General features: G+C 37.8%; 1 pseudogene; it reads left to right on the top strand.

Moving 5' to 3' along the window:
- The first annotated feature begins 22,111 nt into the window (after positions 1-22,111).
- LOC114212074 (small ribosomal subunit protein uS15m pseudogene) lies at positions 22,112-23,282 on the top strand (annotated as a pseudogene).
- The last annotated feature ends 1,282 nt before the right edge of the window (positions 23,283-24,564 follow it).

Genomic DNA, 24,564 nt, shown 5'->3' with positions numbered 1-24,564 from the left:
AGAGTCATATGATCCTCTCAATAGATTCAGAAAAAGCATTTGACAAAGTACAGCATCCTTTCTTGATCAAAACTCTGGAGAGTATAGGGATAGAGGGTACATACCTCAATATCATAAAAGCCATCTATGAAAAACCTACAGCGAATATCATTCTCAATGGGGAAAAGCTGAGAGCTATTCCCCTAAGGTCAGGAACGCAGCAGGGATGTCCACTATCACCACTGCTATTCAACAGTGTATTAGAAGTCCTAGGCACAGCAATCAGACAACAAAAAGAAATCAAAGGCATCCAAATCGGCAAAGAGGCAGTCAAACTCTCACTCTTTGCAGATGATATGATACTTTCTGTGGAAAACCCAAAAGACTCCACCCCAAAACTGCTAGAACTCATACGGGAATTCAGTAAAGTAGCAGGATATAAAATCAATGCACAGAAATCAGTGGCATTCCTATACGCTAACAAGACAGAAGAGAGACAAATCAAGGAGTCAATCCCATTTACAATTGCACACAAAACCATAAGATACCTAGGAATAAATTTAACCAAAGAGGCAAAGGATCTGTACTCAGAAAACTATAAAATACTCATGAAAGACATTGAAGAAGACACAAAGAAATGGAAAAACGTTCCATGTTCATGGATTGGAAGAACAAACACTGTGAAGATGTCAATGCTACCTAGAGCAATCTACACATTCAGTGCAATCCCCATCAAAATACCATCCACTTTTTTCAAAGAAATGGAACAAATAATCCTAAAATTTGTATGGAACCAGAAGAGACCCCGAATAGCCAGAGGAATAGCTGGCGGCATCACAATTCCGGACTTCCAGCTCTATTACAAAGCTGTCACCATCAATACAGTATGGTACTGGCACAAAAACAGACACATCGATCAATGGAACAGAATAGAGAGCCCAGAAATGGACCCTCAACTCTATGGTCAACTAATCTTTGACAAAGCAGGAAAGAATGTCCAATGGAATAAAGATAGTCTCTTCAACAAATGGTGTTGGGAAAATTGGACAGCCATGTGCAGAAGAATGAAACTGGACCGTTTCCTTACACCACACACAAAAATAGACTCCAGATGGTTGAAAGACCTAAACGTGAGACAGGAGTCCATCAAAATCCTAAAGGAGAACACAGGTAGCAATTTCTTGTTGCTCAGCCGCAGCAACTTCTTCCTAGAAACATTGCCAAAGGCAAGGGAAGCAAGGGCAAAAATGAACTATTGGGATTTCATCAAGATAAAAAGCTTTTGCACAGCAAAAGAAACAATCCACAAAACCAAAAGACAACTGACAGAATGGGAGAAAATATTTGCAAATGACATATCAGATAAAGGGCTAGTATCCAAAATCTATAAAGAACTTATCAAACCCAACACCCAAAGAACAAATAATCCAATCAAGAAATGGGCAGAAGACATGAACAGACATTTTTCCAAAGAAAACATCCAAATGGCCAACAGACACATGAAAAAGTGCTCAACATCGCTTGGCATCAGGGAAATCCAAATCAAAACCTCAAGGAGATACCACCTCACACCAGTCAGAATGGCTAGAATTAACAAGTCAGGAAATGACAGATGTTGGCGGGGATGTGGAGAAAGGGGATCCCTCCTACACTGTTGGTGGGAATGCAAGTTGGTGCAACCACTCTGGAAAACAGTATGGAGGTTCCTCAAACAGTTCAAAATAGAGCTACCATATGATCCAGCAATTGCACTACTGGGTATTTACCACAAAGATACAAATGTAGGGATCTGAAGGGGTACGTGCACCCCGATGTTTATAGCAGCAATGTCCACAATAGCCAAAATGTGGAAAGAGCCAAGATGTCAATTGACAGATGAATGGATAAAGAAGAAGTGGTATATATACACAATGGAATATTATGCAGCCATAAAAAGGAATGAGATCTTGCCATTTGCAACGACGTGGATGGAACTGGAGGGTGTTATGCTGAGTGAAATAAGTCAATCAGAGAAAGACATGTATCATATGACCTCACTGATATGAGGAATTTTTAACCTCAGGAAACAAACAAGGGTTGCTGGAGTGGTGGGGGGTGGGAGGGATGGGGAGGCTGGGTGATAGACATTGGGGATGGTATGTGCTATGGTGAGCACTGTGAATTGTGCAAGAGTGTTGAATTACAGATCTGTACTTCTGAAACAAATAATGCAATATATGTTAAGAAAAAAAAGAAGAAGATAGCAGGAGGGGAAGAATGAAGGGGAGTAAGTCGGAGGGAGAGACGAACCATGAGAGACGATGGACTCTGAAAAACAAACAGAGGGTTCTAGAGGGGAGGGGGTGGGGGATGCATTAGCCTGGTATTGGGTATTAAAGAGGGCATGTTCTGCATGGAGCACTGGGTGTTATGCACAAACAATGAATCATGGAACACTACATCAAAAACTAATGATGTAATTAATGGTGATTAACATAACAATTAAAAAATTAAAAAAAAAAAAGAACCAGGTAGGATTTTATACATGCCACATGTGGACACTTGGTAGTTCCAATGGTTTAGATGCTTCTACCAATGCCAGGATGCTCTGTAAGCATCCTTAGAATTTAAGTATCATCCTGGAGGACAAGAAGTCAGAGGTAAATCCTAAATAGATTGAATTTAAACCTGAAATGTCTGAATTTACATGAGACAGACTAAGATTGCATTTTGTACCAAAAGACAAAGGGGTTTTGAAATAATGATTAAGTTAAACTATAGAAAAATAATGCACATCACTAGTCTTGCATAACCATGACTGTGGCTTGAAAATATTGTACCTGCTATACAAATATTATAGGATGGATCTCAACAAAAGTAAATTCAATATATTCATAAAAACATAATCCACAATGATTAAAATTTGATTCCTACCTGAAAGATTCTTCTCAGCATTAGCATTTCCCCCCCCCCCCATCCTGGGGTGAAAATGAAGCCAAAATGCAGAAGGAAGATCCTCTAGGAGAATAGAGGGTTGGGGAGAGACTGCTGAGCCTGAAGATACATAGTTGCATCATGAAGTTTTACATATTTCATCTGGTGAGGTCAGCACCACTGACAGTTATAACCCCATCAACTCCCGTTTAGCCTTACCTAATGTCACAGTTTCAGTTGATTGCACCTTCCTTTTATATGCTTGCTGAATCTACCATGTGTCCCTGTCACAGCACTTATAGTAACAGTTAACATTCAACTCATGTCATGAGTCAGGCCCTGGATTAAGCACTTTATGTGTGTCATTTCACTGAACTCCTATAATAATTCTTTGTTAAGAAATCCCAATGAAATGATGAATACAATATTTTAAACTCAGTAATAATGAAATCATGAAATATCAAAATGTGCAAATTGAAGCTATAACATTGCTTAAAAGGAAGATTACACTTTTAAATATATTAGAAAAATAAATCTCTAAAATAACCTAAAGATCCACTTGAAGAAATAAGAATTTAAAAAAATAAAGGTGTGGAAATAATAAAGATAAAATTTCATGATATATAAAAAATAGGCAAACTATAGAACAAATCAGCAAAACCAAAGTTTAATTCCTTCAAACTATCTACACATTAGATCCTAGTTAGAATGATCAAATTAGAGATGGATTAAATTGGGGGTGGAGGAGGGAGAGCACACAAACATGCATGAGCAAATTTTCATTACTCCATTATTCCGATCTCTACAGACAGAAAAAATAAGGAACTATTAAAAACAATTTTTATGTTAATAAATCTGACAACTTGGAAATCAAGTATAGGGTGACCGGATGTTGGGTATAAGGAGAGAACATATTGGGATGAGCACTGAGTGTTATATGCAACTAATGAATCGTTGAACACTACAAGAACTTATGATGTACTATATGTTTGCTAACTGAACATAATGAAAAATTTTAAAAATTTTTAAAAATTCCTGGAAAGAAACAAAACTTATATAAGACATTGAAAATAAAAATTCTATTATATAAATTCATAAAATTAAAAAAAATTCCCACATGGAAAACACCAGGTTTACATCATTTCACTGCAGTATTCCATCAAACTTTTAAGCAAGAAGTAATACGAATCTTATATTAAAAATAATCCATTTCATTAAAAAGAAAAGAAACAAGTGGAATACTTACCATCTTCTTTTATCTGGCTATTATATACCTGATATTAAAACCAGACAAATACATTGTAAGGAACAAAACTACAAACCAATATTCTTCATGAATATAGGCACAGGAATCCATAACAAAGTATTACCAAATTGCATCCAGCAAAATAAAGAAGTTTTAATACATCATGAGAAAGAAGAGAAAACAAAAGCAAAAATAAATTCTTGGGACTACACCAAAATTAACAGCTTTTGTACAACAAAGGAGACCATCAACATAATGAAAAGGCAACCTTCTGAATAGGAGAAGATATTTGCAAATGATATATCCAATAAGGGGTTAATTCTCAAAATATATAAAACTTATACAACTGTACATCAGAAAATAATTGAATTAAAAAATAGAAGACCTGAATAGACATTTATCCAAAGAAGACATAGATGGCCAACAGCCACATGCAAAGATACTCAACATCACTAACCATTAGGGAAATGCAAATCAAAATCACAACATCACCTTACACTGGTCAGAGTAACTAGAATCAAAAGGAAAAGAAACAAGTGTTGGTGGTAGTGTGGAGAAAAAGGAACCCTCATGCACTGCTGATGGGAATGTAAATTGGTGCAGCCACTGTGGAAAACAGTATGGAGGTTTTTAAAAAGTTTAAAATAGAAATGCCAATATGATGCAGTAATTCCACTACTGGATATTTACCCAAAGAAAACAAAAACACTAATTCAGAAAGATATGTTCATCCCTATGTTTGTTGCAGCATTATTTACAATAGCCAAGTATGGAAGCAACTTGTGTCCATCAATAAAAGAATGGATAAAGAAGATGTTATACACACACACACACACACACACACACACACACACACACACAGAATATTACTTAACCATAAAAAGAATGAGATATTGCCATCTGCAACAACATGGATGGATCTAGAGGGTATAATGCAAAGTGAAATAAGTCAGACAAAGACCAATACCATATGATTTCATTTATAAGTGGAATCTAAAAAACAAACAAAACAGAGCCAAACAAACTCTAAAATACAGATAACAAACTGATGGTTGTCAAGGGTAGGCCAGTGGGGAAATGCACAAAATAGATAAAGGGGGTTAAGATATACAAACAGTTATAAAATAAATCACAGAGACGGAAATTACAGCATAGGGAACATAATCAATAATATTGTAATCATGCTATTTGGTGACAGATGGTGACTACACTTATTACACTGAATAATTTAAAGAACTGTTAAATCAATGTTGTACACCTGATACTAATATAGCATTGTTAATTATACTTCAATTAAAAAATAGGGCGCCTGGGTGGCTCAGATGGTTAAGCATCTGCCTTCGGCTCAGGTCATGAACTCAGGGTCCTGAGATCGAGTCCCGCATCGGGCTCCCTGCTCCTTGGGAACCTGCTTCTCCCTCTGCTTCTCTCTCTCTCTCTCTGTCTCTCATGAATAAATAAAATCTTAAAAAAAAAGAAAGAAAATGTGAGATGCCTTGTCATTTAGTTTGTGGGAACTTTAGTACCTATTTAACATCTGAAAATATAAGAATAATACCTTTATCACACATAACAGAATAGGAATAATTTAATATACCAAATGGTTCCAGATTTTTGTATGGGTTCTGTAACTACCAGAGACTTTAGATGAAACACTTTAACATGCTAAGTCTAACATTTATCTTGGAGAATCAAAGTCACAATAAATGAATATATTCAATGATGAATTAAGGGCTGAACAACGTGGCTGACAGAGGAAATAACAAACGAATGGATGCATATTCTAAGAAACTTTCTTGTTAAAACATACACAAAGGGAGAAATATATATTCAATTCTAGGGGTAATGTATATAAAAATGGATGAAAATCTTGTTTAAATTTCAGACAATGATAGAAAGCATTCAAAATCTAACCAAAATTTTGGCTCTCATGGTCTTGGCTTTTGTGCAAAGCCTGAAGAGAGAGAGAGAAAAGGCTATATAGTGAGTAAAACCATTCAGACAGAAAGAACAGTATTGGATATAGAAGTTTTAGTAAGAAGCAGAAAGTTGCGCTTGAGGAATTGTAAACCATGTTCACCCATCTTATGCGTGAACAAAGAATCTCCAGGTTAATTAGATGAAGAATATACTACTTAATGGAAAAAAGGAAGTAAACAGGTTTTATAAAGGTAAATCTCACTTTGAGCAGAAATCAAAACAGAATATGGTTAAATATTTAACACTTAGACCTCGTCATGTGGGGCATGAGACTGCAGGAGAAGGTGGCTTATCATGTCACACCAAACTCCGGGAGGTGGGAGATTACAAACATCCAGAGAGGTCACATTGAGTAATTGGACCATGATGTAAACCTTATAAATAAGTTTTTCTCATCCATGAAAAACAGCCATGATATTTTCCTGTCTGTTTCATACTTTTAGGACATATAGTCCACTTCAACTAAAATAATGTGCACAAATTACAATGCTTTTAAATTTTTTTCTAATGATAGACACAAAAAAAATTGAATCTAGCAAAATAGAAAACTTTAATACATCATGAGAAAGAAGAGGTGTTCATCTGAGGAATGCAAGGTTAATTTAACACTTAGAAATCAATCATTGCAAATTGTAATATTGAGATTACATAAAGAAGAAAACTTTTATGATTAATTCAATGGATACCCACCTAACATTTCACCGAATTCAACCCTAATTTATGATTTAAAAAAACCTAAAAACCAAAAATCTTTTAACATACTAAGAATACATGCAAAGTTTCTAAACTTGATAAAGGGCACCTATAGAAAAGATACAAATATGATCATACTTAGTAGAGAAAGACTGAATCATTTCCCTTAAGACAGGGAACAAGACAAGGGTGTTGGTTCTCCCTATTTTTATTCAGTATTGTACAGAGGAATGAAAGAAGTAAAGCTGTCTTCATTTGCAGAGAACATAATTATTTACATAGAAAATCCTCAGGAATCTATATGATAACTGTAGTAAGTAAATACAGAAAATCACAGGATATAGATAATCTATTGCCTATATATAAGCAACAAGCCTTTGAAAAAATTATAAATAATACCATTTACCACAGACTCAATAAGAAATATGTTTAGGAAGTGTTCACAGAAGCTTTATTGATAGTCTCACAAAACTAAAAATACCCAAATATTCATCAATAGAAGAAAGGATAAGTTGTGGCATATCTGCATATTATAAATCCATTTAGTAATAAGATGGAACAGATTATTAATACAATGTGGATGAATTCCAAAAATAATATAAGCCAGAAACAAAGAGTATATACTATAAGATTCCATTCATCTAAATTTCTGGTACGAGTAAAGCTAATCTATGGTGAAAGAAATGAAAATTGGTTGCTTCAGGGCAATTGGGACAGATTTGGAGTAGGCACAAGAGAGCTAGCTATTTGGGATGATGGCAGTGCTCTCTTAATAGGTGTGTGGGTAACATAAGTAATTGCATTTATCAAAGTTAATTGAACTGCGTATCTGATATCTGTGCATTTTATTGTATGAAAATTATCATCCAATCAAAAGAAAAAGGTAGAGGGGAGAAAGGATGGAGGAAAAAAGGAGGGAAAGAGGGAAGATGGAGAAGGAACAGAAAATAATTCTGCTCAGAAACCGGGCAGAATCTGAGCCAACAGTTTGAGATTACGTTGCCAACAGCTGAGAAAAGAAGAGAGTAGGACTCTAAAGGGTCAAGGACCAGCCAGCATTTTGTAATTTTTCAAGTGGCCAAACTAAATCTTGATACAAAACGAAAACACATTTTGGAGAAGCAAAGTGGAAAAGATGAGCTCTAAACTCTGACTTCTGCTCTATTGATTTTAAATAGCAGAGTTATAAAAGTCCATTCTCAAGGAATCATCTGTGTGGTTCTCTTACTTAGTTCCTTTAACCTGGAATATAAAAGTTGTTCCAAATTGCCCCCTGTATTTCTGCCAAACTTTTATGTGAGGAATTGGGTGGCAGGTGTTTCATTCTGTAGTCATTCTTAGAAGGGTTTGTTCCCATGTTTGAATGGAATCAGTTGTACACTACTCCCCTCCCCCAAGTCTCTCATTGCAGCCTGGCCTGAAATCTATTCTTCTGGAGTACAGTGGAATGTTAACCCACTTATAATTGCAGTGACCATTCATTTCTCTCTCTGTTGCTTTGCTGTGCCAAGCACATCAGAGCTAAATTCTTGGCACAAGATGCTTTTGCTTGTACTAGTAGGAAAAAGATACTATTCTGACTTGAAGTGTATGCACTAGAGGGAAATGAAAAAAAGGCCTAAAATAACTGAGGGAGGGATATGTTAACAGCAATAATTGCAACTACATTGAAGTACTATCAGTCTGTGTGGACAAGATCAGAAAAAAATACTGCCTCAAGAGCAGAAACCCCCCAAACCTAATATAAGATAGATCAATTCACATGATGCAATATAATCCTCACAGCCATGCTACTGGGTAGTCATTAGTACTATGCCTTTTTATTTCAGATCGTGAAACAGGTTTAAAGATAGACAATAACAAAACCACAATGAGATACCACCTCATACCAGTCAGAATGGCTAAAATGAACAACTCAGGAAACAACAGATGTCGGCAAGGATGCAGAGAAAGGGGAACCCTCTTACACTGTTGGTGGGAATAAAACTGGTACAGTCACTCGGGAAAATAGTTTGGAGGTTCCTCACAATGTTAAAAATAGGGCACCTGGGTGGCTCAGTTGGTTAAGGGGCTGTCTTCGGCTCAGGTTATGATCCTGGGGTCCTGGGATCAAGCCTATATCTGGCTTTCCTGCTCAGCAGGGAGTCTGCTCCCCCTCTCCCTCGGATACCCCCCCACTCATACTCTCTGGTGCACACACCCACTCTAATATTCTTTTTAAAACTTAAAAATAGAGTTACCTTACAACCCAGAAATTGCACTTCTAGGTATTTATCCAAAGGATACAAATATAGTGATTTGAAGGGGCACCTGCACCCCGATGTTTATAGCAGCAATGTCCACAATAGCCAAACTATGGAAAGAGCCCAGATGTCCATCAACAGATGAATGGATAAAGAAGATGTGGTCTATATATACAATGGAATGTTACTCAGCAATCTCAAAGAATGAAATCTTGCCATTTGCAAGGACATGGATGGAACTACAGGGTATCATGCTAAGTGAAATAAGTCAATCAGAGAAAGACAAATACCATATGATTTCACTCATATGTGGAACTTAAACAAAACAGATGAACATAGGGGAAGGGAAGGAAAAATAAAATAAGACAAAAACAGAGAGGGAGGTAAACTATAAGAGACTCTTAACTATAGGAAACAAAGTGAGAGTTGCTAGAGGGGAGGTGGGTGAAGGGATGGGATGGCTGGGTGATGGGCATTAAGGAGGGCACTTGAAGTAATGAGCACTGGGTATAGTATGCAACTGATGAATTGCTAAATTCTACCTCTGAAACCAATAATACGCTATATGTTAATTAAATTGAATTTAAATAAAATTTTTTTAAAAAGACAATAACTTGGCTCAGGTAAAAAATACGTTCCACAGGTGGGATTTGGGCTTTTATGTATCTAGTTCCACATTCCACTTTCTCTCTACTATCTCAGCCTGTTCTATCACCTTAAGGATCTAGCATGGTGCCTAGCATTGAATGGGCCTCAATGAATAGGTATTGAATGAAAAGTCTACATAAAAGTAAGCCCGTACAAGAAGTAGCTAGAAGGCCTGGGAGAAAACCCAAGTCTAACACGTACGTCTAGAGTATCTCCGTTCTCCTAGAACCACAGGAAACAAGGAAAGCTGAGATTTAATTAACTATATTAAAGAATATATTGCTTTTTGGTAAGAGGATTCATGTATTTTTAAGAACCAGTATTTGAAGAAACACATTAATAAATTACTTGAAAAGTTTATGGCATGGTTAGGAATTTCAATGACTAGAGTCTAAATGCACATGAGCTCAGAGACCTGAGGCTACTGCAGTAATCACCAAGGGTGTGTTTGTTTTATAACTCTCAAAGTTGCTTGACCTTCAGATTGTACCATGACAACCAATCACCATCTATTCTATTGGGGTATGGCAGCCAAAATGATTGACAGTCAAATCCTAGATGAGTTAGACATGTATTCAGGGACAGATATTGATCTCTGGGGGGGGGGGTGTTTTAATTTGTTTTTATATTGTTTTTACATTCGGTCAGTGGTCTTCATGTTTCAGTGAAGCACCCGACATTTTATGGAAACTTCTGTGGATATGCATCTCTTTTGGGAGAGGTTTCATAACCTTAATATTAGTAATGAGTCCATGACAACAAAATTATGAAACCCCATTCCAGACCTTAAAGTCTAAGGGACGTCCGTAGTCTCCATTTCTCAAGCTGCACTCTAATAAAAATAGTATCCACTGTGGTGGAAACTCCAAGCATGGAGGGGAACACAGATGACCTCCTCTAAGATCTTTATCCATTGTCAAAGTACCCACCATCATTTTGATATCCCTTCTGTGATCACAAGAACAAAGGATGGACTAATGGAAGGCTGGTATCCCATAGACTAGATTTGTTCTCATCACAGTGTAAGAGTTGACAGTGTATTTTCTTCAGCAAGGCCTTGGGCCAGCCATCTCTCCTCTTTATGGAGGTATTTTTCTGGGAGATGTTGTTTGTCCAGAATACACAAAAATGCCTGCAATATTTCCTGAAAATCACCCATACTGTTCTTGAAGCATCTGAACATATAAAAATTAATAGTGATGATTCAAACTATGTGACATTCTGGAAAAGGCAAAACTATAGAGACAGCAAAAAGATCAGGAGTTGCCAGGAGTTGGGGGAAGAGAGGGATGAGTAGAACAGATTTTTAGAGCAGTGAAACTATTCTGTATGATACTATAATGGTGAATACACATCATTATATATTTGTCTAAACTCATAGAATGTACAAGACCAAGAATGAGCCCTAAGGTAAACTATGGACTGGGTATTAATGATGTGTCAATATAGATTCATCAATTTTAATAAATGTACCACTCTGGTGCAGGATATTGATAGTGGCAGAGGCTTTGTCTAGGTGGGGACAGAGGATAATAGGGGAACTTTCTGGCCTTTCTGCTAGGTTTTGCTGTGGACCTAAAAACCACCCTAAAAAAACCAAAGTCTATATTTTAAAGAAATAAATGGTATAATGGGAAACATGTTGTTATGGTATGAGAAACTAAGATGGTTCTCAAGATCACCCAAGACAAAGCTCTGATTATCTGGGGTTGGAGGACTTGTTATAGCTTCAAAGGCGACAAAGGTCCTTCTATCCTTTCAGCCAAAAATCAAGGTGGCAGGATGTGTCCTGAAAAGTCAAGCCTTGGTTTACCTTATCCTTCCCAGTGCATGGAAGGAAAATGTAGGAACAAAAACAAAGCCACATGTATGCAACCTTTTATGAAATAATACCCAGTAAAGGGACACAATCTGACTAAAAAGACTAAAAACTCCTTTCTGGGGAATAAGCAAGAGACAGTTTTAAATGTCAGAGAAGTAGACAGACATAAGCATTCCTTTCCTACTACAGTTCCACTCATTAATATTATTCAACATCCTTCTGCCTAACAGTTTCCAAACAAGCTACTCAGACTGATTGAATTTCCATATAGATTCTTCTTGAGGGGAAAAGCCAACCAAATGAAGTAGTTTAATTGGCTTGCCAATTTAATTTTTCCAATTACTGGCATTCTGGTTTATTTACCTGTCTCCTAGTAGGTGATTATTCCTGGATATCCAAAACCCAGCATGGCATCTGAACATGGCAGACACTCAACAAAAGTTTTCACATTTAACAAAAAAAAAAAAAAAAAAAAAAAAAAAAAATATCCTAAAATGGATATTCACTTAGATACTCACTTTAGAGCAGTGATTCTCAAAATGAGGTCTGCAGACTAGCAACATAAGTATCACCTGAGAAGTTGTTGGAAATGGGGCGCCTGGGTGGCTCAGATGGTTAAGTGTCTGCCTTCGCTCGGGTCGTGATCCGGGGGTCCTGGGATCAAGCTCCATATCGGGCTCCCTGCTCAGCGGGAAGCCTGCTTTTCCCTCTCCCCCTGCTCGTGCTCTGTCTCTGTATCTCTGTGTCTCAAATGAATAAATAAAATCTTTAAAAAATAAAAAATAAATAAAAAGTTGTTGGAAATGCAGATTATTGGGCTCCCACCCCCAGACCTACTGAATCAGACACTCTGGGGGGTGGGGCTCAGTAATCTGAGCTTTAATAAGCCTTCCACGCATGCTAAATTTTAAGAAACAATTTTTTTTTTTTTTTTAGAATTTAGTCTAGTGAACTAATGAAGTTTCTGAATGAGCCAGAAAGGACCATGACAACCCCACCAAATTTCCCTTTCTGAATGGCTCATTGATGGCACTTAGGGTCCTACTGGGTTGTAGCTCTATGAGTACAAAATTACCCCCATTTGCAGATTAGAAAACCGAGGGTTAAGAAGTTCAATAGCCTGGCCACATTTACTCTACTAGTAAATGCCAGGCCCAAGATTTAAAAGCTCATTCTGTGTTACAACACAGCAATCATTTCTATAAGTAATACATATACAGCTATGTAATTCCTGTACTGAGCTGCCTGCTATAAGACTAACACAGGCCTCCTCCACAACTTGAGGGTGACCTTGCCAATGGGACCATAATACCTGGAGTCTCTTTGACAATAATTTGTCATTAGAGAACCAAACTAAAAAGGACTGTGTCACCGGCCACCTACGTAACTGTTTTTTCCTCCATGTGTCCTAAAAGGCAGACAGTTTACCACTATCCCTTAAACTCAGGGGGCATGTCCCTAAACTATGTAAATATATTTGATCAGGTTAAAGTCAGAACCTTCATCTGGAGAACTGTTATATCTCTCTTGGATGACTTTTTATACCTGTAATCTTATTCACTGTTGATGGTACTATTTTTCTCTTAGGGAATTTTTTTTTTTGGCTACATTTCTGATTTCTCAGAGAAACTCCTCTTAATATTCTTTAATTACCAGTAACAGTCAAAATCAATTGGGCAAATTTCTATAGAGACCATGAGTAACACATAGCAGAATTTCCACCATTTCTATCAACTCCTCTTGTCCCAAACTCCTTAAAATCTGAACACACACAGGGAGGGAGAGAGAGAGAGAGAGAGAGAGAGAGAGAGAAGTTAAAATCAAGGACCTCCCATGTTTCAGGCACAGTTTTGTTCCATTACTTCATTTATCCCTGCACTTAAGAACCCTGTTATGGTAGGCATTATCATCTGTTTTACAAAAGGGGAAATCAATGTTCAGAAAATAGATTCCTTGATGATTTGAATCAAACATGTCTATCACCAAACCCTGGGTTTGTTTCTCTGCCCCACACTTTCTGTAACCTCACTCTGAAGGTGCCATGGCTTTCTGGAGGTTGTCAGGAGGCCCACTGGGGAACAAAGGGAAAACTAGTCTTTATCCCCCCCCATTAATATTCTTGTCATTTCTTCATATTTTGACAGACTTTGCATTCTCTGTGGCTTTTAAAAGCATCGGTACAAAGGTAGCTAAGTAGGACGGTCATCAACATCCTTGATTTGCAAGTTAGGAAACCAAGACTCTGAGATGTTAACTAACTTAGCTAGAGTCACTTACCTTCTAAAGGTGGAGATAGAGGCTGTCCTAGATCTTCTAACTCCTGAGTTAAAGCTCCAAGCACTATATTATGGACCAGGATACAGAGCTGCTCTGGTTTCCAACATAACTGAAGGGTGATTTGTAAAAGAGCCCAATATGGGTTTTAAGAAGGAACATGACCAGCACTGTAGCATCAAATCACCCCCAAAGTTCTGAAAAATTCATGCTACTTTCCTGACAGTCACACATACCAAAAAGAGAATCCATTCTCTGAATGCCTCTGTGAAATACGTGTGTTTTTAACATATGTTTTAAATATGTTTTAAAAAAGAGAACTCATTTTCTGATTGCCTCTCTGATATTCATGATTTAGAAAGTCATCCTGAGAAACAGATATTTCTATCTCCCTCATTTCTAGGACTTTCCCACAAGCAGGACCAGCAGGAAGGGAACCTGGTACCAGTTGCTTCTAGGCAAGTCATAACATTGACCTACTTCTGCTTGCCTTTTCTCTTTAAGAAGCCAAGCTCAGAATTACCATCATAGATGCCTCTAATTTCAATAATAGATACCTCTTAGTTAAGAGGTTATTTGGTCTCTAGGTAGCAGGGAGCATGCTGTTTTCTTTTTCACTCTTGGCATTTGTTCAGGTTCCCAGGGGCTAGTGACCAAAAAATCCAATAAAAACAGAAATTGTTACCTAATAAAACACCAAGAAACTTTCCAGGCCTCAAGGGCAAGTAACACCCCTGCCCTTTCTAATTCTCAGACCACATTCCAAGTGCAAAATGGAATCATTTTTGTTTTCAAAGTGATGCTAATTTATTAGCCATGGTGCAAATGTTGACTGTGGTAATAGGACTTCAAAAAAGAATGTATGCAGTCCAGAAAGCTTGAGGGGGAAAGGGAAATCAATTGAAAGGTGAACAGAATCCAGTAAAGTTCTTCAATCCAAACTGACTATACTCAGCAATTCCTTTACTCATCCACTCACATTCCTCATTACTTTTTTCATTACTGATCGAGATTAAAGCCACTCCCTAGGTACAAAGGGTATACATATGTGTATATATATATCTTTTCTCATGGAAACCTCAGTTGAGTCAGGAACACAGATGAGTCAACAAAGCATTGAAGATAAGTTTGTTACTTAACCAAGAAGAGTGTGGGAGATGTCAGAAAAGCATTACAGTAGTGGGAAATGTCAAGGAAAGCATGAGAGTATGACAATTTTGAAAGGTGATGAATCTTGAGGGATGATTTACACAAACCTTATTTCAATAAAACCTCAGATCTTCCAAGGAATAACTAAAAGTGTGTACTTAGAGGAAATCTCTATGTGGGATGAGATAACGTCACAAGGTCCCTACATCTCATTTTGGATGCTTTTCCCCTCTTAGGATCTCTCCTTGAAGACTTGTTTAAATAGAAATCTTTATTACTCAGGGTTTTTGGTTACATGCAAGAGAAATAGACTGGCTATTTTAAGCAGAGAAATAATTTACTGGAAAGTTATTAGGGACCCATCCCACTGACAGAAGTTTAAAAGAGCAGACATGGAAAAACCAAAGAGACACCAGAAAAACTGCACAGGGTCAGGTAGCAGAAACAGAACAATGGTTGGCCAAGAGCAATCTGATCTTACTCTGTGTCTCAGAGAGGGAAAGTGATTCTTCTAAGACCCCACAGCAGCAAAGCCTCCAGAGTTGAAAATGATTTCTTAGCTCTTCTCTTAGGCCCTGTTATGGACACTTACCATTTTTTTGATTGTCAATATCCTCTTTCATAGTTGCAGGTTTTTAATTATCTTAAAAAAATTTTAAATATGCATAACATAAAATTTATCCTCAAGCATTTTTAAATGTACAGTTCAGTGGCATTACACACTGTTGTGCAACTATCACCACCAGTATCTCCAGAATTCTTTTCATCTTGCAAAGCTAAAACTCTCTACCCATTAAACAATAACTTCCTATATTCCTTTCTCTTAGCCACTGGCAACCACATCTATTTGGATTTTTATCTCCCTTTTGCAGAATCCCCTAAGATGTGTTGTCCTGGAGGAAATGGCTGTCTCTTACTACAGATCTTCCTCTCCTTGCTCAATTAGCTAGAAGTCGCCAGAGGATTTAAATTCAGTCCATTCAATGGTCTCTCCCACAAAGCTATTAGAGAGCTACATTATAGCCATTGTTGAACAGAAAATTTGATGAGTTCCTTTAGATATTAGGTTACAGGAATACAAAAATGTATAAACAGGGTTCCCGCCCTAAAGCAGTACTATTAAGTGAGGACATATACTAGCAATTACAGTGCAGTTTGATGGTCATTTCTACAAGATGTAATTGGAATACATAGAAAGAAAAGCCCAAATTGGCCCAGAATGTGGGAAAAGATTTCAAAGTACTTAGTGCTTGAGCCAGGTCTGAAAAGTTGGTTGTAAGTATTCATTGTGGGCAAACCCTGGAGAGCTCGGAACATGCATGAGAAGCCACAAGGTTCCATGAACAATCAAAAGGCTCAGAAACTGCTGGGACATTAAGAGAAGGATGAGACGTGGCCAGAAAGGACTCAGGACACATGGTTAGGGCATAGACTGGGAAGGGGAATGGACCTCTTACATCATGCAAGGGAATCTTTCTTATTCCTTCAAGACTATGATTATAAATAACAAGTCCTTGCATCCCCGGTAGTTCATGAAACATCTCACTGAAATCATGTAAAATATTGTCGGAGGATATTTTTCTTAAGGAGAAATCCAGAGTTTATGTTAGCTTTTCATTATGGTGGATAAAACCTGGGACATTTGGTAAAGACAATGGAGAACCCTCGAGGTATTCCTGTTTTCAAGGTTTTTGTATCCTACCAAAAATGTATCCTTCCCTTTGGTAATTTATAATGTAGTTCCCACCTTACCAGGGCTATCATCTCTAGTACCTACGCTGTGATAAAGGAAGAGCTTGCATGAGGACAGGATGGGGAACAGGGTAGTGTGAAATGGAAGGAGACTGTGATTTTTTCCCCCTAGAGTAAGCATGCTGATTGCCAAAACAATGAGCTCATCCTGAGTGTTAATGCAGTAAATGCCAGGTGAATAAGGTGTCTATTATTAGACTTTACCATGCAGTGTTTTTGTCCCCTCCTTTCTTGGGTAACACCTGCTGTAGCAATGCATATCAACTTTGGGAACACTGGTCCCCATTAACATAGAAGGAATAGAAAATATGTGGGAAATGCTTGCACAGAGAGTGATTAATTGGAAAAGGAGCTTTGCTTTTTTTTTAACTCCATCTATACTGGTGGGGTGGTAGTAACATCTGTCTCCCTTTTCAGTTTCATTATAAACTTTAAGTCAGGAAACACTGGGGTGTAATTTTTCTTCTCTCTCCTCCTTGGCAACTCAAACAGTGTAAGGCATATAGAAAGTTCTTTTAAATGGCATACCTCCCTAACCTGGATTAAAGTGTATCAAATTTGGCAAATTGCTTGGCAAAGTAGTAGTGAACACCTTGCTAAGTGCAGAGACTATGGGAGCTCTCTTTCAAGGAACTTCAAGTCTAGTGGGAGATAGATATTTAATGACTATTAAGGGTACAGAGGAGATTAAAATTGGGCTCCATAGGAAAGATAACATAATTTGGTACTTAACATTTAACTTAACATTTGAGTCAGATAAGTCTGAAATAAAATTCTTGCTCTGCAGCATGACAACTCCATGATTTTGGGCAAGTTACATAATCCCCATGGGTCTTAGTTCTATCTATGAAATGGAAATAGTAACACTACCTCTAGGTTTTTTGTTTTACTGTTTTCTGTCTTGTGGATTAAGAGACACACTGTGTGCAAAGTATGCAACACAGCATATCCATAATATGCTCTCAGGTTGGTGAAAATAGCTAAAAATGACACTAGAGTCAAGGGAAGTGGGCCGTTAGCTCCAAGTAGTGGTATAGAAAAACCCTTAATGAAGATAATAGTATTTCACCTGAGTTCCAAAGGATGTTTACAAATAAAACCCAGGGAAATGCATAGAGGAGTGAAAGTTCATGCCAAAGATGTGGAGAACAGAAGACTGTTCAGTGTGGACAGAACCAAAAAATCACTGTGGAGGAAGAGGAGGTTCATGGAGGGAGATGAGATGACTGGAAAATTAGATTCAACTAAGATCATGAACAACCTTCATGCTTTGATAAGAAGCATAACTGAATGAGTGAATGAATGTTTTTATTAATTCTATAGTCAATGATAGAACATTGAATTCTTTGTTCAAAACAATTTTTAGGAAGATCACTCTGGTGGAAGATGATTAAGCCAGCAAAACTGAAGGTATAAAGACTTTCACTGTATTCTATATGTTACCTCACAGACTGACTGAACTAAAGCAATAGTAATAAGAATGAGAGGTGAGAGGAGAAAAGACAACTGGGAGGGGGCGTAAAATCAACTAATAGTACCAAGTAACTCCCCCAAATTTGTGCCTGGGTTTTAATTGCATATAGTAAGCATTGCCAATTCTTTTCTTTTCATCTGCCATGTATTAATATGTATATAAGCATGTATTTTATTCATTTTCAAAAGGAGGCCTGCCCTGTATCCAACTAACTGCCCAAAGATAAGACTGTTAAAAAAAAAATGTGAGGAGCTACCGTGTTTCTATTATTCACTACTGTGTAACAACCCCACCCCCAATACTTAACTGCATAAAACAACCACCATTTTATTATATATGATGGCTCTGTGGGTTGACTGAACTCAGCTCAGCCTGGCAGTTCTATAGCATGTGAGGTCAGCTGGGGCTACAGTCGCCTGGGCCTTGACTGGTCTGGAACATCTGAAATGGGTCATTTACATGGCTGACGTTGGTGCTGGCTGTCAGCTGGGTACTCAGCTATTTATAATGACAGTCGTGCCTCAGTTCTCTTCCACATGTCCTCTCCATGCTGTTTAGACTTTTGAGAAAAAGGAATAAGACACTCATCCTTTTTGTAAAGTTTTATGTATTTAGGTAACCTCTACAGCCAACATGGGTCTTGAACCCATGGCTCCAAGGTCAAGAGTCGCTCGCTCTTCCTACTGAGTCAGCTAGGTATCTCATGATGCTCTTTCTCTTAAAGCCTGGGTTTAGAAGTCCTTGGATGTAACTTTTTATACCTTCTTGTTGGTAAAGCCAGTCTCAAGGGAAGTACAGTTTCAAGGAGAAGGTAAATAAGGCCCATCTCTTGATGTGAATAGTAGCATAAATATAAGGAGGGAGGATTGTTTGAGGCCACCTTTGCAGATGAGCTACCAAATGATTCAAACTGAAGAAATTGACTTGCAAATGCCCTATCTTTCCAATGATTAAGAATCTGATATCAGTATCATAAGGTAATTGGTTGCAGGCTGCCTACATTCTTAGGCAATATACTCTAATCTCATAATTTTCATTATTTCCTATGTTCTGATGGTTGCTGAAATGATCCATCATGAGCTCTCGGGTACTATATATAATGGGTTTTTCAGTCTGATTTCCATAGACAGATCAAACTCTTCAATGTGTCTAAACTGAAATCATCCCCTCCGTCCAACTCTGAACAACTTAGCTGCGAAAAGAACCTTCGGTGTTTTCTTCTGGAGCTTTGTGCTTCTGTGTAGGGCATTCCAGTCCAATCTTTTGTTTGAGAGAGTGCTTCTCAAACTTTAATATATAAAAGCACCACCCGGGGATCCAGTTAAAATGCAGATTCTGACTCAGTAGGTCTAGAGTGAGAGTTTGCATTTTTAACAAACTCCCTGATGAAGCCAATACTTTGTGCCCTGCCATTCCTGCAGCTCTCCACTTTCAGCTTCCTCCTTCTGTCATCCCCAACACACATGCACACAGTCTATGCTCCAGAACAGATTTTTCTCAATATTTTGACCTTTGTACATGCTATCTCCCTGCCTACAAAGCAACTTATTCTTTAAATATCAATTAAAATATTACCTACTCATAATGCCTTGTTTATCCCTCAAGACTGATTTAGGGACTCCTTTTATTAAGTACTCACTGCACTTTGTAGGTGCCCTCATTGAGTCAATCTTTCTTTGTGTGGTAATTATTCGTTTCCATGTTTGTTTTCCCACTAAACTATAATATCATAGAGATCAAAGACTGTAGCTTTCCAACACTATAGCCCAGTGCCTATTCCCTGCTCAGAAATGGTTATGACTACGCATATTGAGATAAATAAGTGAATAAGTGAATTATCAATATTAGAAAGTATTAGTAAAATCAGATTTTAGGACAAGACAAAAAGAATTTTATTGCAACAAAACCTCTTGTGTAGGTGTTTTGTACATTAGTGAGCTCGCTGTCACCGGAGAGAAAAATAGGCAGGGATAATATAAAAGGAAGTTCTATTTTAGGTGTATTTTAGTCATGTAATATTTCAAGTCCCTTACAGTTATGAGATTCTATGATGTAAGATGACTTTGAGAAGGTTATTAGTTTTTGAAAGATTTCCAGAACATATAATACTTTCCTCCCAAACTATATAGGAAAGGACTAAAGGAAATTCCTAATTTGTGGCACGTAGAGAGATAGCAGCTCTATCTTCCACATGTTCAACTATGTTACTTAAGCCCTGAAATGAATTGTGATCATCAGCATCTCCTTGACATATCTTCCACTATCACCAAAAGTCTTCCAGCTCAGCAGAAAGACCCACATTCCTATAGCTTCAAGAGGCAGAGTAATAATGTAGACAACCTGATTTTGACTCTTTTTTAATGCTATTTGTAACTTCTGTAAAATCCTTGTACTTCAAAACAGTAAAAGAATTTGTTGTCAGAAGAAAAATTAGAATTTACTAAATCATAGTCTCAAAGAACAAAAGCTACTCCCAAGAAGCACTTTTCATTTGGAAATATTGCATTAAATCAATAATGGCTCTATTTGGTCCATCTTACAAAAAAACTGCTAATTTCCTTCCAACGTGATATTTGAATGATATTCCTTTATCAGTCATAAGGTTCAAGAATATCATACCTAACTGAGCTGTATAAATTCATTTATTCAATAATCACACAAAAATTATTAAGTATTTAGAAGTGCTATATATTGTTTAATGTCATGTGAATATATAAACAAGACACAATTCCTGCCCCCCAAAAAGATCAAAGTCAATTTGTTAAATGCCAATACAGGAGCAACAAAAAAAAGTCTCCTATCAATTCGATGAAAGGCTATTTCACCAAATGAAAACAAAAATTTTTATTTTACCTTTGCCCTTACTTCTTGCACCTGTCATTATTTAGGTAATTGGATGCCCTTTCCTTTTAATAAGTGTGTGTGTGTGTGTGTGTGTGTTATTTAACCTCTCTCTAGTGGTGCATATATGCCCTAGCCACAGAGACTGACAAGTACAGAATCTAGGTGAGTTTGCCATGGCCATATTTTTTTCAGGGCCAACGCTAAGACAGAAACATGGGCAAAACAGAAATAGGGCAAGAACAAACCAAATATACCAAGAACAAATCTGCAATGAGTTGGAGAGCTAATCTTTGGTGAAATAACTTTCAGAAAATTGTATTTTGGGAAGTCAACACTAGTGTCACCATTCAAGATCTCACCATGTAGTCAAAGGAGTAAAGTGACAGAGTAGAAGCAAAGTCCGCAAAGTGTGGCCCCTGGACTAACAGCATCAACCTCACATAGAAGCATGCTAGAATGAAAATTCTCATGGTCTGCCCCAGATCTGCTGAATCAGAATCCCTGAGAGTGGGGCCCAGCAATCTCTGATTTAACAAGCCCTCCAAATTTTTCTGGCCCATGTTGGCCCATGTTTGAGAACCTTGGTGACATAGCAACATTTCTGAGCACTGTTGGGGCTCAGAAGGGAACACAGACAGGCCTAATTAACCCAGTACAGAACTCAAGGCAGACTTTCCAAGCAAGTTAGCACCTGACATTTTTTTAATCACTTAATTCAGCTTCTCCTATTTCCTTAAATTCTGTTAAGGCTACTAAGAATATTGTATGATTTGAATTTCTCTACATCTTCCTTCTCTCAATTACTGTCCAATCACTGTTAAAAATGAGAAACACAGGAAATCAGAATTTATGAGAAAAAATGGTGTTGACAGTATAGAAATAACCCGTTCTCCTTTAATGGGCCAATGGACAGATGACCTTTAGGACAAATTAACCTTGAGTTGGGGTTATCAGATTTAGGAAACAAAATTATAACATGTCTATTTACATTGGAATATCAAAAAAAAAAAAAGAAAAATCAATGATTTTGAACCCAGTTCATGACACAAAGAGGACGGCAGCCTTGGTGCCAGCCCACGGGGTCACAAGTCACCATGCTGGGGACAGCATGGAGGGCACTGAAGTTGCTTCAGACCCAAGCAGTGGTTCAGGTCCCAGTCCTTGGGCTGCTGGGCAGAGCATACACCAGGGCTCCCTCCCATTCAGTGGAGCCTTCCCTGTCCTCTTGGCAGTGTTATCCTCCTTGCCCTTTGAGGATATGCCACCCAGAAACCAGTCCAGCCCAGTCAAGAAGATGACCTGGCCCCTTCCATGTTGCTCAAAGACTACCAGAACATTCCTGCAATTGAGAAGGTTGACGATGTTGTGAGAAGACTCATTCTTGTCTCTGGAAACGGCCAAACCAGAAGGAGAAGTTAAAAATCAAGCAAGAGCAGTTGATGAACAAAATTGTGGCAAACGCTGGGGATACCAGCTACCTGGAGGCTGGACTTGTTGCCTTGACTGTCAAGATTCACAATTAAGAACACATGCAAAAACATCGAAAGGAAAAAGCCCACAAGTGCTATCTACTGATGAGCATCAACTAGAGGAAAAAGATGCCCAAAGCCCTCCATAAGACCAACTATAGTGTCTTCCAGAAGACCTGCGAGGAGCTGGGGATTAAGTACACCTTTACCCCCTGTGCTACTGGAAAGCCCACAGCCGCTAGAAAGCCTGCAGTGGAAGGCTCCGTGCATTCAGGTTTTCCAGGAGGTACAAAAGCTGAAGAAAACAAAACAAAACAAAACAAAAAAAAACAACACGTATATGCACGTGCAACTGCTTACACACACAACCAAAAAACAAAAACAAAAAAACAAAAAAACAAAACCCCACTAATGGAGCCTGGGTGGCTCAGTTGGTTAAACGACTGCCTTCGGCTCAGGTCATGATCCTCGAGTCCCGGGATCCAGTTCCACATTGGGCTCCCTGCTCAGCAGGGAGTCTGCTCCTCCCTCTGACTCCCCCCTCTCGTGCTCTCTCCATCTCATTCTCTCTCTCAAATAAATAAATAAATAAATAAATAAATAAATAAAAACCACCAAGCCCCGCCCCCCCAAACTCCCAAAACAAGCAAACAAAAAACAGCCTTAAAAAGTGCAGCAAGCATCTGGGAAACAAGACCGGAAGAACACTGAGAGCCTTTCCAAAGGTGAACCAGAGTCAATCAAAGAAAGCCAACACATTTTATTAGAGTTCTATCTTTTAAAAAATGATTTTTAGCATAAGGATATCCCATACAATATTTGGAATTTATTTAAGGTAAAAAATGAATAATTTCTTTAAGTTCAGTCTAACTGCATGTTCTGTATTTTATCTGGTAATCCTGATAGTCATGGATTCACTCACTTTTTACTTTAAATTGGGATTAATAACAGTGGCCATTTATTGGGCAATAACTATTAGACATTATTCAAAGCATCTGGAAGCATACTTATTGAATCCTATTTTTATAAAGTAGGTATTATTATTCTCCTTATACATGTAAGAAACAGGCTTAGCAATTGAATCATCAAAGCTAGAAGGTAGAGCCAGAATTTAAATCCATATCCAGCCTGATTCCAGAACCAAAGCTTTTAATGACCACATTCTACTGCTTAACCTATACTGCAGATTGCTTAATCTCCATGGAACAGTTTTGTTTCTTTGGGTTACTGTGAAAACTGATTACATATCTTACCTAACATAGTTTGTGGTAATTGGTAGACACATAGAAAAACTTCTTGATTTCAAGTGTAAATGTTAGTACTATGAAAACCGACCTCAAAATGTATTTAGATTCAGAAAAATACTTTTACTCCACTGTAACTACAAGGAATGAGTCTTGGGGAAAGAACTGTGGTTTTTCAGGGGTGGTATAGATTTATGTTTTGGCCTGAGCTCATTAAGGACAGAGCTAAAGTTAAATAGTGTATATCCTCACAGAGAGTGGACTCTCTCATCTCTGTGTATGCTGACAAGGAGTATCCCTCAACAGAATGCCAGTCAGTAAAGAAAAAAAAATAGTGCCTTGAAGTTTTATCTTGAATCCTGGATTGCTCTGAGATCCCAAGGGCCACAGTTGTTCTACAATGACCATGTGGATAAGGTGTGGAATGACCAAAAGGCCTAGAGCAAGATGAAAAGAAACACTAGCGATGGTTGTTTAAAGCAGGAGACTTTGTGTCCTACGTCACTGATTTTTCTGAGGATTAAAAGTGATGTCTGTAAAATGCTTTGCATGGTACTAGGGAAGTAATTAAAATACTTACCTACTGAGCATGAATTATCAAAATTACTGAAATAGGCAATCCCTCTACCAAAGGAACTTTTTAAAGCAAGCATCATGAACTCTTCCAAGTCACAGTTGTTTCAGTGAGACTCAAATAGACCTGTATATAGTTTAGTATTTGCCATCCTGAACCAAGAGAACAAAAACTCTTGTTCCTACATCTTTATTAGCTACTATTATGAACTTCAAAGGGTCTAAAATTAAACCTTATTTGCAAACTACCACATTAGCCTG

Source organism: Eumetopias jubatus, unplaced genomic scaffold, assembly GCF_037043125.1.
Source record: "Eumetopias jubatus isolate StellerSeaLion01/CBP00866 unplaced genomic scaffold, mEumJub1_p1.0 scaffold_4, whole genome shotgun sequence".
NCBI classification, from domain to species: domain Eukaryota; kingdom Metazoa; phylum Chordata; class Mammalia; order Carnivora; family Otariidae; genus Eumetopias; species Eumetopias jubatus.
Note: the sequence above shows the minus strand (reverse complement) of the source record. Positions and strands in the feature narration are given on the sequence as shown.